Here is a 19046-nt window from a genome sequence, read left to right on the forward strand (position 1 = left end):
TGCATGGCTTGGCAGAGAAGCTGAACTGAGTCAGGAGCTTTGGATCCTTGGGGTATATGAGTCTCTTTGCATAACCACTGTGCTATCTCTCCTCCACCCTGCTTTATCTCTTGGTCAGGAGTGATTGATTAAGCTAAGAAACCTACTTATAGTTTAAGTCCCCAGGCTCCTATAGCCTACAGGGAAGAATAAGAACAAAAGAGATTTATAACAGAAAAATGACCTTTTGTTGTTAATATTAATTTGAATATTCCCACTGCAATATGAGGCTGAGTTTGGAAATGACACACACACATATACAGAGAGAGAGATGTCACATATACATATATATATGCATATATATGTACATATATATATACACACATATATAAGGAATAAATTAAAGTACATAAAAGTAATATGTGGGGCCAGGTGGTGGTGCACATGATTGAGCACACATGTTACAATGCACAAGGACCCAGGTTCCAGCCCCCAATCCCCACTTGTAGGGGAAAAGCTTCACGGGTGGTGAAGCAGTGCTGCATGTGTTTCTCTCTCCCTCTTTCAGCCCCTTCCTTCTTGATTTATGACTGTCTCTACCCAATAAACAAATAAAGATAATAAAAAATTAATATGCTTAAGGCTGCAAAATATATAAGGCAAAGTATAACCCAGGACAACTTAAGTATTTTTCCTACCAATAATATTTTGTACTGTAAATAACTCCATAATTTTTAACCCCTGAGATTTTGGTACTAGATATTGTAATGTGAGTAAAACGCTTTTTCCTTCTTGTAATTATTTGAAATTTAATCTGTTACATTATCTCCTCTGCAAGGAAGGTCTCTTTTTCATCACCTGTGTCTGGTTTCCTGGTAGTCTCATCTGATTCCTTAGACTCCACCCATGTGTTCTCTTCTCCTTTGGAGCCTACTAAGCTGATTTTTGTCTCTCACTAGATCATAAAATTATTAAAAACAAAACCATAATACTTTTAATTCTGTAGTAAAATACCTATTCTAGTGGGTGGAATTTAAGAGAATAAGTGCCAGGCTAGTGTGGGGGTGCCTCTTCCCTGGGCATGTACACTCTGGGTTGGAGAGAACTTGACCGGAGCCAGCCTGGGATGCTACTCACTCAGCGACATGAGGGAGATGACTCAGGAACCAAGCTTGTAGTGACGAGACAATGCAATTCCTTTATTGATCAGAGAGCCAAGGCTTTTAAAGGGTAGACCCAAAAGTGGCAAGTCAGAATTGGAAATGGCTAGGAAAGGGGCAGAGAAAGGCAAAAGGGAATTGGAAAGGTAGGAACTTCCTTAGCAAATGTTGTGAGGGTTTTAACTGGTAGGATTAAAAATACCCTGTAGGCAAGGAGGGTCTTGAGGGTAGAAAGAAGATAGATCAAAGGAATGGAATGGGTGGGGATCTAACAATGATTATGTAGATAGGCCATAGTATCAGGAATGCAGGGGGAGTAGGGGGAGCTGGCTTAATATTTTAAGGAATGCCAGGCTCCTGAAGGCAGAAAAATGCAGGGTGCTTTGTGAGGCTCCTCACAATTTCCTGACATCTCCCCCTTTCTTTTTATCTAATGGCCATAGTATCAGGAATGTGGGGTGCTTTGTGAGGCAGGTAGTCTGATAAGATGGGGAAAACCTTTGGGGTTACTCCTGTCCCTCCTTGCTCAACCTCTCAGTAGAGAGAGACTGACAGGATAGATGCACTCCTCAGTTCAAATCCTGCCAAGCTCAACCACATCCTCACATTCTCCCGACAAGTAAGAATAACATGATGAATTAATGATGTATGATGAAGCTTAAAAAACTGAAGGAACTTTGCAGTATTAATGTAGACACTCAAGATTTTAAGAAATGGGATACTGGGAGAAAAAATAATTGGCCTGAGGATTATCTGTTCTCCCATGCATATGATATAGGTTTGAGCCCAACTTCCACCTCATGGAAGACAACTTTGATGCTGTGGTATCTTGACTTCTACCTGTCTGACTGTCTCTTTCTTTCTAAAAAAGGCATCCAGAAGCTGTGAAGCCTGAATATTAACAACAACAAAAAGAAACAGAAAGCATTGTAGGCTTAAATAATTCTTATGTGACAATAATATAAAATGCTATTTTTAGATATCTTAGAGGCTTGGGGAAAAAAATTCTCCAGAGGTTATTAAACCTCTCTTTCCTTGAATGTTGCAATGATTTCTTCTGACCTTAACAGAATATCTAAAAAAGCATGTTTTAAATATATATATATATATATCTTTTGGGAATTTTGAAGTTAAAGAAATACCAAGAAAAGAACAGACTTTGTGTGGTTTGCAAGAATTACTTGTGGTTTATCCAGTGCTTAGTCCAAAAATTATACTAGTTAGTATTAAAAATCCTAGAGGTTTGATTTTAAGGAGCAGTTATGATGAGAATTGTGGGTGGCTGCCAATAAGACTTAAAAAAATTCAAATTGTCATTACACTGGACCATAATTAGTTAGAACATATCTATGGGAAGCAAATCAATTTTCATGATCCAAGACATCTGGAAAGTTGGTAAATTTCCCAACTTCTCTCTCTACTAGAAACATCAGTACTGGATAAAGCAGAAACGTGATTTATGTCTACCACTCACAAAATTTATTTTTAAGAGATATTTTTAAAGCTTCTTTCTTAAAATATTTTATTTGTTTATTATTGGATAGAGACAGAGAGAAATTAAGAGAGGAGGGGTAATAGAGGAGAGAGACAGAGAGACACTTAAAGCACTGCTTCACCACTCATGAAGCTTCCCCTCCTGCAGGTGGGGGCCAGGGGCTTGAACCTGCATCTTTGCACACTGTAATGTATGTACTTAACCAGATGCACCACCTCCTGGTTCTCAAAATTTATGTTTACTGGTCAAAGGATTAATTTTCAAGGACACCCACAAAAAATTCTTAAATATTAAAAAAATCAGATTAACTTTTAACATGTGCAGGAGAGATAAATTTGTTTTGTTTCCTTTATCTCTAGATACCTAGGAGATATCTAGGACAGATATCTCTTAAGTGTCAGCAGTTGACTTACTAAAGAAAAATAAGTCAGAAATTCAATAGAATATTTGTGTAATGTCAGAGACTCAAAAACTTGAACAAATTACATGAAAATTACTGCTTGGGATTTAGCCAAGAAGCAATTCATTAGCATTCAACATCATCTCTTTTGAAAAAAAGAAAAAAGAAAAATGAGACTTGCCAAAGATGGGAAAATTTCTAGGATTAAATAAAAGGAAATAGTATTTTTCCATGAAAAATCACATAATATGCTCTATATTTTATGCACAGTTTCGAATGTTGATGTGATATTCACTTTGCTAATTGCATTTCTGAATTCAGTGTGTGAAATATTGAAGGCATTTAAGAGCCAGAATAGCAGGCAATAGTTTCCAAGTCCCAATAGGTAATAGCTAACTAATTTATGTATCATGAATGCTACTGATTTCTTCAGACACTTATATAAACGTCCAAGGAAAAGTAAAAAAGTAAAGATTTGATGGCACTTTCCTTCTATATTTTTATGATAATAATCTCTACATACAAATCAATGAATATTTAAATGAAATTGTCTTCATCCATCACAATTATCAACTTATTGATAACAGATTATCTTTATTGATAAAGCCCTCAATTCTTTTTAAATCATATCTCTACATTCTTTGATTTTTGTTACTTTTTGCTTAAGAAGTATAAATGCTTTTGTGGGCAATACAAGCTACAAATCAAGTTTCCTCTATGCTGGGAGGACTGCTCAGCATTAGAACACATGCTTTTTACACAGGAAACTCTGGGTTTGATCACTGGAGCTGCATAATAATAGTTAAGGTAAAAACAAAATAGAATATCATAAAACCAAAATAGCGGGTTAAGCGCACATGGCGCAAAGCACAAGGACCAGAGTAAGGATCCCGGTTTTAGCCCTTGACTCCCCACCTGCAGAGGAATCACTTCACAAGCGGTGAAGCAGGTCTGCAGGTGTCTTTCTCTCCCTGTCTGTCTTCCTCTCCTCTCTCCATTTCTCTCTGTCCTATCCAGCAATGACAACATCAACAACAACAACAATAATAACTACAACAACAATAAAACAACAAGTGCAAGAAAAGGGAAAATAAATAATAAAAAGTATATGTTTTTTTCTTTTAAAAAATATACATATAAAGAAGTTAGGGATTCTATCCAGTGTAACATCTCTGTGTCAGGAAAATATTTAATTAAAGAAAATACATTGAGGGGCCCAGGGTGGTGTAACTGGTTAAGTGCACACATTACAGTGCATGAGGACCAAGTTCAAGTTCCTTCAGGGGAAAAGCTTCACAGGTGCTGAAGCAGGGCTACGGGTGTCCCTCTGTCTCTCTTCCTCTCTCCTCCTCCCCTTTCAATTTCTCTCTGTCTCTATCCAATAATAAATATATAAATAAGAAAGAAAGGAAGGAAGGAAGGAAGGAAGGAAGGAAGGAAGGAAGGAAGGAAGGAAGGAAGAAAGAAAGAAAAAAGGAAGGAAGGAAACACATTGATGGTCAAGAGAGCTCATCGAGTGAAGCATATACTTTATGATACACAAGAGCCAGGGTTTGAATCTCAAGCCACCATACGGGATTCCCTGCACAGGAGAAATTGCACAAGTAGTGGAGTGGTGCTGTGCTGGCTTTTCCTGTTTCTATATTTCACTTTCTTTACACCACACCTCCATTTCTCAAACATATATATATATATATTTATATTTATACACATAGACATATACATACACACACACACACACACACACACACACACACACACACACACACATCCCAGTACCCCAGGAGCAGTGGATTTCTGCAGACTCAAAGCTTCTAGCAGCAAGAATGGGAAAAAAAATGGTTATACCACAAAATAATAAGTAGCAATTATTTAAAATTATGTGTAAGTGAACACATTAATGCTTGGATTAAACTTGAAAATACCTCACACATTTTGCTCTCAATGATCAAAAAAACTTTTGTTTTCAGTAATCTCAACATCATTTTTAACTTGATACTTAAAAATAAAAGTTGGGGGGGGGGGCTGAGCAGTAGCACAGAGGGTTAAGCGCACATGGCTCAAAGAACAGGACTAGGGCTTCAGGATACCTTTCTGAACCCCAGGCTCTCCCACCTGCAGGGAATTGTGGGGGTTGCTTCAAAAGCGGCAAAGCAGGTTTGCAGGTGTCTATCTTTTTCTCCCCCTTTGTCCTCCCCTCCTCTCTCGATTTCTCTCTGTCCTATGCAATAACAATGGCAGCAATAACAACAATAATAATGACAACAGCAATGATAAACAACAAGGTCAACAAAAGGAAAAAAAATAGCCTCCAGGAGCAGTGGATTGGTAGTGCAGGCACCGAGCCCCAGCAAGAACCCTGGAGGTAAAAATTACATAAAATAAAATAAATAAAATAAATAAATTTTAGTAGTTGATAAGTTATTGTGATTGCCCCTTGGAATATAAATGCATTCATGCTAAATAGAAATTAGTTGGGGGCCGGGCAGTGGTGTACCTGTTTAAACATCCACACTACAGTGTACAAGGACCTGGGTTCAAGCCCTTAGTCCCCACCTGCAGGGGAAAGTCTCTATCTCTCCTTCCCCTCTCAATTTCTCTCTATATCCAGTAATAAGTAAATTAAATTAAAAAAAATAGAAAGAAATTATTTGGGTAAACCACTGAAAGTCACTTGATGTCAAGGTCAGAAATTTGCCAAAGCTTTCACAGAAAAAGAGTATATTCTAGAAAGGTGCAAAATACTGGGTTAACACTGAGAAATCTGACAACATAACACACTAAGAATGAAGAAACTATGAAGATGCTCCTCTAGTGTAACAAGATACAAATGAGCAACTTTATCTGTAGCCACATTTCTTGTAGTTGGGTTGACTAAATAGTAAGCACAATGAAAATGCATCAGGAAAAATGAATGAGGGGCCTGGGCCGTAGCGCTGCAGGTTAAGCGCACATGGCACAAAGCGCAAGGACCAGCGGAAGGATTCTGGTTCCAGCCCCTGGATCCCCACCTATGGGGGGGAGTCTCTTCACAAGTGGTGAAGCAGGTCTGCAGTTGTCTATCTTTCTCTTCCCCTCTCTGCCTTCCCGTCCTCTCTCGATTTCTCTGTCCTATCCAACAATAATGACAGACATAAAAATAACAACAACAATGATAAACAGCAAAGGCAACAAAAGGGGGAAAAAAAGAAAAATGAATGAGAAAAATCTCCTTACACTGATGTGGAATAATGTGCAGGCTATACTGCTAAGGTAAAAAACAAAACAAGAATACAAAGAGACCATCTAGCACATCTTCTGTCATATAAGACAGACATGATTAGCATACATACTTTTATCCACTCATACATGAAAAAAACGCACTGACAGGAAAGATGTATTTATCATATAGACGATGAGTGGGAATGATAAATAAAGACATAGGGGATGGGGTGGTGGCACACCTTGTTGAGCACACATGTTACAGTGCTCAAGGACCTGGAGTTCAAGCCCCCAGTCCCCACCTACAGAAGGAAAGCTTTGCAAGTGGTGAAGCAGGGCTGCAGGTGTCTCTCTCTTTCCCTGTCTCCCCTACCCTCTCAATTTCTGGCTGTCTATCCAATAAATAAAGATAATAATTTTTTTTTTTAAAAAAGAAAGACATGGCAAAAGGGATGAAGTTTCTAGAAAGTAAAACTTTTCTTAACCTATCTTTGTGGAATGAATTTTCAAAGTTAATATTTAACATTCTCAAAAACAAATTAAATATTTAAATCAACAGGTCTTTGGGAGAATTAGAAATGAGATACAAATTGAAAATAAAATTATTTACCTGCATTATAAATGAATAAAAGAAAAAACCACATAGAAAGGGAAAAAAGAATAAGAGAACTAACTAATAATCTTTGGACAGTAGCATTATAGTTATGTACCCAGAGGTAATTAAAACAGTATATAACCATTGCAAACTAGTTAGTAAGTTTGTTTTCCATATAGCTGTTACCAACTTTGAAATTATCTATGTACGAACTAGACAAATAAGTGAGTATATTGTGAATAGAGAGAGCCTTTGTTTTTATAGTTAAACATGGTTGTTAGTATTATTAAATAAGAGTTTAGAAAGGATAGGAATATGACTCAGTAACAAGGCCTTGCATGGCTGAGACCTCAGGTTCATTCCATGGCATTGCATTTGCCAAAACAATATTCAGTCTTGCAGGATCCACAAACAAGGAAAGGCAGGAATCAAGAATTGATTCAATTGGAATTGAATTACTCTGATTAAAATGACTATTGTTGATATAGATAGGTGACTATAAAATAAATATAGCTATGAATATCCTAAAGAAATGAAAAACCTGTGGTCCGGGAGGTGGCACAGTGGATAATGCATTGGATTCTCAACCGTAAGGCCCTGAGTTCAATCCCTGGCAGCACATGTGCCAAAGTGATATCTGGTTCTTTCTCTTCTCCTATTTTTCTCATGAATAAATAAATTATTTTAAAAAAAGAAAAATAATGAAATGAAAACCAGTAAAAAAATCACTGCATTTTATAACCAAAGCTTGTATTGTAAACAGTGTTGTTCAACAAAAGAGAACAATTCTGGGGAGCCATGCAATAGCACAGTGGGTTAAGCACACATGACACAAAGCACAAGGACCAGCAAAAGGATCCCAGTTGGAGCCCCAGCTCCCCACCTGCAGGGGAGTTGATTCACAGGAGGTGAAGCCGGTCTGCAGGTGTCTATCTTTCTCTCCCCCTCTCTGTCTTCCCCTCCTCTCTCCATTTCTCTTTGTTCTATCCAACAAGATCAATAACAACAACAATAACTACAACAGTAAAACAACAAGGGCAATAAAAGGAAATAAATAAATATTATAGAAAAAAATTCTACTTGGGTAAAAGTCTGTTTCCAGGGCTGAAGCAAGGAAAGAATAAGGTAAGAAAAGACAATATTGTGGTTTCCAAAAATAACAATGTCTTTAAAATGATGATATCAAAAACACAGCAGACAACTGGTAAAAGTTTCTAATGTTCAATTTCAGGGAAATTTGACCAACACATTAGGCAGTCATGTTAGTAACTACTGTGGTGATTAATTTTATGTGGCAACTTGAACAATCTGGGATATCTCAATTAAACATGTCTCTGTGACGGCGTTTCTGGGTGAGATTAGCATTTTAATTGATGGTCTCATTAGATAGTCCTCCCAAGGATTAGTAGGCATCCAGTCTATTATAAAAGTTTATTTTATTTTATTTTTATTATCTTTATTTGATTGGAGAAAGCCAGAGATTGAGAGGGTAGGGAGATAGAAAAAGAGAGAAACCTAAAACACTGCTTCAGCATTCGCAAAGCTTTCCCCTTGCAGGTGAGGACTGAGGACTGGAACCTGGGTCCCTGTGCATTGTAACATGAGCTCTCAACCAGGTGTGCCACTGACTGGCCCCTTATAAATTTTAATAGACATCTGGAAGAAGTAATTAGTGATTTTTCTTCATTATTTCCCTGTGAGTAGGGATATCTCATCTCACAATCTACATCCCTCAACCTAGATTTTGAGTTTGTTTTTTGTTTTGTTTTGTTTTTTTCCTTCCAGGATTATTGCTGAAGGTTGGTGCCAGCACTAGGAATCCACTGTTCCTGATGGCTTTTTTTTTTTTTTTTCCATTTTATTGGATAGGATAGAGAGAAATTGAGAGTAGAAGGGGAGGTAGAGAGGAAGAGAGAAAGATAGATACCTGCAGACTGCTTCGCCACTCATGAAGGGACACCCACCCCCTGCAGGTGGGGAGCTGGGGACTCCAACAGGGATCCTTGTTTTGAGAACTACATGAGCTTAACTCTGTGTGTTACTGCCCAACCCCTTAGAGTTTGGCTCTTTAGGTAGTTAGACAGGAGCTATGATATCAGCTCTCTTAGACCTCCAGCTTATAGATATGAGATCATGGGATTTAGTCACCATTGGCTCATGAGTCAATTTTTCACAATAAATATTCATATCTATCTATACAAACACACTCATAGGTAATAAATAGATGATAGATAGATAGATAGATAATCCTAATTTAATATTACTGATAATTTCTTGAAAACCTGTAAGCTGAATGGCATATAATATAACCTAGTCAGGCTAAATGATATAAACAAATGTTAAATTGCTATAGCATACTTTTTCTGGTAAAGATAATCAAAAAATTAAAGATTCCAAACACATCTAATATTAAATAGCATTTTGTTTTTCTTCATGCATTCACTGTTTGAACCTGCTTATTCTGCCTCAGAGACTCCAGTAGTCAGTTTCCAAAGCTCAGGACACAAAACTGAAACTCACCTTGAGTAGAATAACCTGCTCTTCTGGGAGTATGGACCGACATGCCAACGCTGTTCAGCGGGGAAGCAATTACAGAAACCAGACCTTCCACTTTCTGCACCCCTTAATGATCCTGGGTCCATACTCCCAGAGGGATAAAGAATAGGGAAGCTGTCAAGGGAGGGGATATGGAACTCTGGGGTGGGAACTGGGGGAGAGGCATTGTGTGGAAATGTACTCCTCTCCCCTCTTATCCTATAGTCTTGTCAATATGTCCATTTTTATAAATAAAAAAAAGAAGAACGTGCTGTTGCAGGGCATGCATATACACACCTACGTGTGCTCGAACTGAGACAATTAGATGTACCAATGAATGGAGCATACACATCTTTGGAAAGTGGGAAGAAACTGAGGAAATAGAAGATCTACACAAAATGGATGAGACCACACAAATAATACAGACTGTGACCTTGCTGGAAAATCCTTTGTTTTTCCTTATCAATATTATAATCAGATAATACTCTGTTTATCTGAATAACCCTGAGTAATGTAAAGTGCAATTTATATTTTGATTGGATATAGCCAAATAAAGATCCTAAGTCTAAAAAAAATTATACAAATAGAAAAACAAGCACACAAACAAAATTGGGAAAGAGAAATATCTTAAAATAAATTTAAAAGGAGCAAGAGTAACTTTCTAGTGGAGAGTGACAGCAGACATTACTCTCAAAGAGGATCCCATCTCACATTACCAGTGCAACACCACATACCTTCTCATTTGATGTGTTGAGACAGATGCTTGATTTCTGTTGCATTCCTACTAGAATTTTTTTTTTTCTGGGCAGGGGTAGATAGCATAATGGTTATGCAAAGAGACTCTCATGACTGAGGCTTCAAAGTCCCAGGTTCACTCGCCCAGACCACCATAAACCAGATCTGCTTAGTGCTCTGGTAAAAAAAAAAATAATAATAATAATAATAATAATAAACCACAAAGCCAAACAAAACACTTAAAGAGCTTTTCCTTTTTTATTTCTTTTTTAATCTTTTATTTACTTATTATTGGACAGAGACAGAGAGAAATTGAGAAAGGAGGAGGCAGTCTAGAGGGAGAGACAGACACCTGAAGCCCTTCTTCACCACTTATGAAGCTTTCCTTGGCAGGTGGGGACCAAGTTTTTGAACCCAAGTTCTTGCACACTGTAATGTATGCACCACTGCCTGGCCCCCTTGCTAGAAATTTTTATGCTGGATTTATTTAATTTTGTAGACTGAGATAGAGAAGGAAAGAAGGAGGAGATCGCAAGAGAGATAGCATAGGACCACAGTTTCCTTCAATGTAGTGGGTGCTTTGCTTGCATTTGGGTCATGTACTTGGCAAAGCAGCATTCTATGCAAGTGAGCTATTTCACGGGCCCTTTTAAGCAGAACTTAAGAGTAGTTTCTTGTTATTCATGAAAGGTAAAGACACAAAGAACTATTACAAATTAAAGGAGACTAAAACAATGTAATGCCTGGGGGCTGGTTGGTAGCACAGTGGGTTAAGTGCACATGGTGTGAAGCACAAAGATCAGTGTAAAGATCCCGGAAGAGCCCCGGGCTCCCCACCTGCAGGGGGGGTTGCTTCACAGGTGGTGAAGCAGATCTGAAGGTGTCTATCTTTCTCTCCCTCTTTCTGTCTTCCCCTCCTCTATAGATTTCCCTCTGTCCTATCCAACAATGACAGCAATAACAATGACAATAATAACAACAATGATAAACAACAAGGGCAATAAATGGAAAAAAATAGCCTCCAGGATCAGTGGATTCATAGGCACTGAGTCCTAGCAATAACCCTGGAGGCAAAATAAATAAATAAATAAATAAATAAATAAATAAATAAAGTAATGCCTGTAATACTTGCAGTAGCTAGGTTCAGAAAACTAGAGCATTTTGTAGAGTTGGTATTTAAAGCCTAGTAGGGTTCTATCCCTAACTTATTTGATAATTGACTATGGGTGATACGAGAATCCAGCATGAAGCCCAGCCAGTCTATCTTGGCTTTACTCTCGATCGCAGATCGCACTCTGTCATTTCACAAACATCTCATAAAAACTGCAGCAAAGGTGGGCGCGAGGAATAACATCATTGCAAGACTGGCCAGCTCCTCATGGGGCGCGAGCACTTCCACACTACGATCATCATCTCTGGCATTATGCTATTCCACTGCAGAATACTGTGCCCCAGGATGGTTCCGTAGCCCCCATGCCCACTTGGTCGATTCCAAATTATATTCCTCCATGAGGATAATTTCTGGAACCATCTGTTCCACCCCGGTTCCATGGCTGCCAGTTCTTAGCAACATCGCCCCGCCAGATATTCGTCGGGATGCGGCATCATCTAAGTTCATTTCCCACGTCTACGCTCAACCGGACCTGCCAATATACGCGGATATCTTCGCCCACCCTGTCCAACGCTTGACGTCTCGTCACCCAATCTGGTCCCCCACGCCTACACTGAACTTCTCTGTTCCAGACTCTTGGAAACAGAGTTGGCAGTCAGCTGAGGTAAAGAACAAACACCTCATCACAGACCCCTGCAAGCATCAACCTGGCTTTGACCTAGCATGTTATGATTGGGCCCTCCTCAATTGCTGTCAAAGAGGCCATGGCCGGTGCGCCGCTATGTTCCATCGCTGGGGAGCCAGAGACGATCCGAACTGCCCCTGCGGCTACAGACAGACTATGACCCACATAGTCAACGACTGCCACCTCTCCAGATTCAAAGGAGGTCTCAAAACTTTACATCAGGCTCAACCTGACGCTGTTGACTGGCTACGGAAGAAGGGCAAACACTAGAAGAAGAAGATTGACTACGGTTAAAGAAAATTATTTAGGGTGGGGTTATAGCATAATGATTATGCAAAGAGACTTTCATCCCTGAGGCTCTCAAGTTCCAGGTTCAGTCCCCCACACTGCCATAAGCCAGAGCTGAGCAGTTCTGTGGTAAAAGAAAGAAAGAAAGAAAGAAAGAAAGAAAGAAAGAAAGAAAGAAAGAAAGAAAGAAAAGGAAGAAAATTTTAACATTTGGAATCTTAGTGAAGTTTATAAGGAAATTCTGACCTATCTTTGTAGCTTTCCAAGTCTGTAATTATTTAAAAAATGTTTGAAATGTACTATAATACACAATGAGGCAACTAGTTGTAAGATATGAGAGAGGACAGATGAACAGTTTTGAACTTGCAAATCTCAATAGATAATGGGATGATATGATTGTGCAGTAGCACCAGGATCGTCAATGTGGGTTCACTCACTGAAAAAAAAATGCTTAAGTATATTGTACTTGAAAGTGAGAAAAATGGCAGATAGCATCTCTACATTTCAAAAGGTCATCTTTCTATGTGAGTGTTGACTGGAAGTATGTAACATTTATTTCTCTCCCAAGGCACTTGCAGAACGTGACATCAAGGACTTTGCGAGCCCAGCCCCGGTGGTGGTGGTTGGAGGCTGGGCAGTGATGAGCTTAGAAGTTTAGAGTCCTGGTGCCTGATGATGGAAAAGGACTTAAGTTGTGGGTAAAAGTGTTTTAGAGACACTTATCATGGGACGATGAGAAATTGTGCCCACATGTGGACAACTGTACTGTAGATCATTAACCTCTCAATAAAATCAAGTAATTCAAATAAGTAAATAAGAACTGGCAAGATAAAACAGAGGTAGCACACAGGGCATGAAAGTGAGAGGGTCTGGTTTCTGTCCTAGTAGCTAGAGCTAGAGCTGAATGGTAGTAAACAAAAAGAAAAACAAAAAAACCTGAAAAAGTTACACAAGTGCTAAAGATATCAAATATAACAACCTACACTGACACATAGGACCATAGATTTTCTTTTACTTGATATGTCTATAACAAGTTGTAAATATTTAGCACACAAATTCATGTAAATTTGTGTTAGCTAACTGTTGGACAAGGCAGTTTAAAATACCCTGGTCACCACAAGTGAAACAATTTAGAGATTAAAGCATAGGCTTTAGATCTAAACTAATACCTTCAAGGCTACAAGAGAAGTAAAAAAAAAAAAAAAAAGAAAGAAAGAAAGAAAGAAAAAAAGCAGAGGGTAGATAGCATAATACAAACAGACGCTCATGCCTGAGACTTCAAAGTCCCAGGTTCAATCCCCTGCACCACTATAAACCAGAGCTAAATAGTGCTCTGTAAAAAAAAAAAAACGGAGAAGACACAAAAATTCTGTAGGTATGCATATAATCATATGATCAGAAACAAGAATAGTGATTTAAATTAATACAAACAAATCAGTAAACAATCAGTGTCCTTGCCTGAGAGAATTAGTAAAATAAACAAATTGTAAAGGAAAGATGCGTGCTTTCTAGGCCATATATTTTTTTTCTGTACAGGTCAGTATTAATGCTATTCCTATTATACTCATGTGATCTCTTTCTTTTTGTATTCTGTCATGTTTAGGATTCCTATTTTATCAGTGTTTAATAATATTTTTTGAATATTTTATTTTTATATTTTATATATTTATATTTTATATTATATATTTATATTTTATTTTTGAAATATTTTTAATATTTTATGAAATTCATATGGAAGCATGCATAAATGGATGTTACTGAAAATTTTATACTTTAGGGACATGAGATAAAACAATATTAATTGTCAGCTATATAAGAATAAGTCCTTGGGCCAATGAAATAGCTTCTTTGCTATGTGTTTGACTCAGGTTTGAAACCAGTCACCACCACACTGAAGGAAGTTTCAGTGTTGTGGTTTACTTCATTCACTCTGTGCCTACCTAAAATAAATACATAAATAAAATAATTAATAAAAATCTTAATTCTGGGGGGGCTTCAGGTCCTGGAACATGAAGGTAGAGGAGGACGTAGTGAGGGCTGAATTACTGTGTAGAAAACTGGGAAGTGTTATGCATGTACAAACTGCTGTATTTTACTGTCAGCTGTAAACTATTAATCCCCCAACAAAGAAATTTAAAATAAAAATCCTGTCAAAGAAACAGCTCTTGAAGGGGCCCTTAAAAGGGCCTTTGCGGGAGTCGGGCGGTGGCGCAGCAGGTTAAGCACACTTGGTGCAAAGCGCAAGGACCAGTGGTGAAGCAGGTCTACAGGTGTCTTTCTCTCCCCCACTCTGTCTTCCCCTCCTCTCTCCATTTCTCTCTGTCCTATCCAACAACAATAACATCAATAACTACAACAATGTTAAACAACAAGGGCAGCAGAAGGAAAAATAAATAAATACAAAATAAAAATAAATAAAAAATTTTAAAAAAAGGGCCTTTGCAAGGCAGCCCTAAAAAGGGCTCTTGCTATTGCTCTAGGCATGGCCCTGAAAATGGCCCTTGGTTGGAACCCGCCTGGTTCAGAGGTGACTCTTCCAGATACCACAATCTACAGAGGCCCGTGCCTGCAATGAAGGTGAAAAGAGCTCAATTACTTGTAGACCTTAGGTTCAGTTCACACCGAATACCCAAAGGTTCAGTCATAGTTTTCTACATTTCAAGCAAACAGACTTAGGGAATAGAAGCAAATAAGCATGAGCAATCTGTGATTTGAACAGTTACACTCTTAATAATTGGTTCATTTGAAAGAGTAAACTTCTAGATTGTTTCATTTGTAAGTATACTTCTAGGAATTAGCCAGAAGCACCCCCACCCCCCTTTGGTCCTTGGTTGGGAGCCATTCATGTCAGACCCAAGTGTATTACCTTAGATAAAAGTGAAGTAGGCTTGGTGCCTCCTCTGGTAACAGACTCTTTCCTTATCTACAGGGCTCATGCTCTAAGGTACTTTACTGACCACAGCCAGTAAAAATTTCTTAACCTCTCAGAACTATATTCATATTCTCCTAAACTTATTTTCTTAGGCCCTTATAACTACTAAAATCTGTCCTAAGTATAAAACACACTAGTGGACTTCCTTTGGGATATCTTGTAGCCATACTCTTAATTCAATCCCACTATAAACACTCAAGGCAGAACACTAAGTAAAAGAATATCATTTCTATATGCACACAACACACTTTTAATTTTTAACCCTTATCAAGTCATATGTTCTTTGAAATTACTTCTTAATCCTAAAAGGTTACTATAAAAATACTCCCAGAGGGATAAAGCATAGGAAAGCTATCAGGGGAGGGGAGAGGATACAGAGAGCTGGTGGTGGGAATTGTGTGGAGTTGTACCCCTCTTAAAGCATGGTTTTGTTAATGTCTCCTTTTTATAAATAAAATATATAAATATTGTGTCCTGGGGGATCAGGCAGTAGCGCACTGGGTTAAGTGCACATGGCCACATGGCACAAAGCACAAGGACAGTCCTAAGGATTCTGGTTTGAGTCCCTGGCTCCCCACCTGCAGGGGTGTCACCTCACAAGCAGTGAAGCAGGTCTGCAGGTGTCTATCTTTCTCTCCCCCATCTCTGTCTCCCCTCCTCTCTCCATTTCTCTCTGTCCTATCCAACAACAACAACAACATTAGTGGTAACAATAACAGCAACAACAAGGGCAACAAAAAATGGGGAAAAATGGTCTCCAGGAGCAGTGGATTCGTGATGCAGGCACTGAGCCCCAACGACAATCCTGGAGGCAATATATATAATACACTACTATATAATTTATATATATATATATATTATATTATATATAGATTGTGTCCATACTTAACAACTCTGCACTGTACATTTAAAAATTTAGAAAGATAAATCTTATATGTTCTCCTAACAATAAAAATGAATGACTGGAAACAAAAAAAAAAACATTATGAAAAGAAATGTTGGTGATGTCTGGAAAATGATTGACAAAGTGGATTTATGTGACCTCATTGGCCTGTAGGGTATACATTTCTCTTTCTATTCAACCATACATTTTACAGACTGTTTAATACTTACAACAAAACCCAGCAGTACCAGTACATTGAATAATAACCCTTAGCCTCTGGCCTCTGCCCTCATACCATATTTCCTTCTGCTTGAGAGCATGACTGAGCCCACAGGTGACAATACTGGCAAGAAAGTAGGTCACAGGTTAAGAGTTAAACCTTAAAAAAAAAAAAAAAAGTTAAACCTTGTTCCTTCATAAGGTATGGTCAGAGAAACTAAGTTGAGCACAGAAATATAAATCAGAAAATATTTGTCTCTGTTTTCAAAAGTTTCAAGAACTATGTTCACACAGGCATCGTGGAGAGTACTTGTGAAGAATGGTTTCTCCCTATGATCATTTAGGTTCAACAACCTCTATGTCTGCTACATTAATCCCTTGCTAGGAGACCATCCGTACTTAACAGAAATCTCCTGAGTACAAGAAACTATCCTTAAAGTGAAGTGAGATTTAGCATTCAAAGACTCCATTTATCACCTTAGTCTCTGACTCACCTATTCATTGTAAATGAATACAAGTATTATCTGTACATTTTCTTGTAATTACCATTTGAAAGGAGAAATCATGTGCCCAAGTGTGAGAGGTCCTCTGAAGATCAGGAGGCAGCCTCGAGGCAGGGCAGGGGCAATGTCCTGCTCTACCTTTGACAACAGTTAAATGACCCCAAAGTTATTAATAGAGCCACAAAACTTGACAAATGGAGAAAAAAAAATCTTAGAAGACTACTCCAAGGGAGGGCAGAAGGAATGGGCCATCTCAAATCATTCACTCCAATAAACATTGTTCTTTCAAAAAATTATTTTTTATAAATCATTTTATAATATTTTGTTTATTGCATAGAGACAGAGATAAACTGAGAGGAGAGAAATGATAGAGAGAAAAACACCTGCAGCACTGCTTGCCCCCTGCAGGTGGGGTCTGGGGCTTGAACTTAGGTCCTTGTACATTGTAATATGCTGCTAAACCAAGTGTGTCACCGTGTAGGCCCTACAAATTTATTTATTTATTTACTTATTACCTCCAGTTTTTTATTATTATTATCATTATTATTTATTATTATTGTTATTATTACTATTACTTTGCTGGGGCTCACTGCTCCTAGAGGCCATTTTTCCCATTTCGTCCCCCTTGTTGTTACCCTAGCTGTTGTTGTTATTATTGTTGTTCTCATTGCTACTGTTGTTGCTCAACAGGACACAGAGAAATCGAGAGAGAAAGGGAGACAGAGAGGGGGGAGAGAAAGATAAACACCTGCAGACCTGCTTCACTGTTTGTGAGGCGACCCCCTGCAAATGGGGAGACGGGGGCTTGAACCAGGTTCCTTACCCCATCCCTGTGCTTTCCACTGCACTACAGTCTGGCGCCCCTCAAAATTATTTATTTTAAAAAAGAAATTGGTCACATTGTCTGCTCAAAATATTTACATTCTTTCATCTCCATGCAGTTTAATAACAGTAGAACGCTTGAATAAAATATCGCCTATTAAAAATGAAAACTTCAAGTAAAAAATTCAACAACTGAATACACTAAAACTGAGGTCCAGAGCAGACACTGAACATAGCTGTTTAGGACACAGTAGTACAAGATCATAGAGAATCTTACTGAGCCATCTTCAGTTGTTTTATTTATTTATTTATTTATTTATTAGTGAGAAACACAGGAGGAGAGAGAAAGAACCAGACATCACTCTGGTACATGTGCTGCTGGGGATTGAACTGAGGACCTCATGCTTGAGAATCCAATGCTTTATCCACTGCGCCACCTCCCAGACCACCATCTTCAGTTCTTACTGTTCATATTTTAAAGGATTTTTTTTTCCAGCAAAAGTCTCACCCTTTCAGAGTTATGGTTTGTATGACTCCTTATGCTGATCCTTAAGTTTCAAATTTTAGTCTTAGAAAAAAATTAATGTATGGTTTTAAGATTTATTATCATTTATTTTTAATTTGTAATGTTTTATTTACTACTGGATAGAGACAGAGAAGGATGAGAGAGGAAGGGGAGACAGAGAGGGAGAGAGAAAGAGAGACAATTGCAGCCCTGCTCTACCTCTTGTGAAGTTTTCCCCCTGCAGGTGGGGACAGAGACTTGAACCTGCAACCTTGCACACTTCAATGTGTGTGCTTAACTAGGTGCGCCACTGCCTGATCCGTTACTATCATAATTTTTATCAGAGGCCTGTCTAGTTCTGGCTTATGGTAGAGTCAGGGATATATCCTAGGACTTGGACTTCATAACATAAATGGTTATGCATAAAAGTCTTTTGCATAACCATTAGGTTATCACCCCACCCTACTGTGTTCTTTAGTCATTTTTTGTTTGTTTGTTTGTTTTGCTTGGGGTATACCTTAGCATAATAGCTATTCAAAAGTCTTTGTTATCTGATGTTCCAAGGTCCCAGGTTCAGCTTGAGCTGAACAGTGCATTATTATTATTATTATTATTATTATTACAACAATAGAATAGTATCTGGTTGAAAATGCACTAAATAAACAACTTTCAGAGACTTTATCCCCACATTAACCTTACACTGTAGCCTGTTGTAAGCAATTATCTTCTTTGTGATAGTTAATTTTGATATATAGCTGTTTGACTGGGTCACATATGTCCAGATATTTGTCAACTATTATTCAGAACCTTCTGTGAAGATGTTTCTGAGTGGGTTTAAGATGCAAAGAGGGGAGGGTGGGGGTATAGCATAATAGTTATGCAAAGAGACTTTCATGCCTGAGGCTCTCAAGTCCCAGGTTCAATCCCCCACACCGCCATAAGCCAGAGCTGAGCAGTGCTCTGGTAAAAAAAAAAAAAAAAAAAAAAAAAGATGTAAA

This window comes from Erinaceus europaeus, chromosome 18 (assembly GCF_950295315.1).
Source record: "Erinaceus europaeus chromosome 18, mEriEur2.1, whole genome shotgun sequence".
Taxonomy (NCBI): Eukaryota; Metazoa; Chordata; class Mammalia; order Eulipotyphla; family Erinaceidae; genus Erinaceus; species Erinaceus europaeus.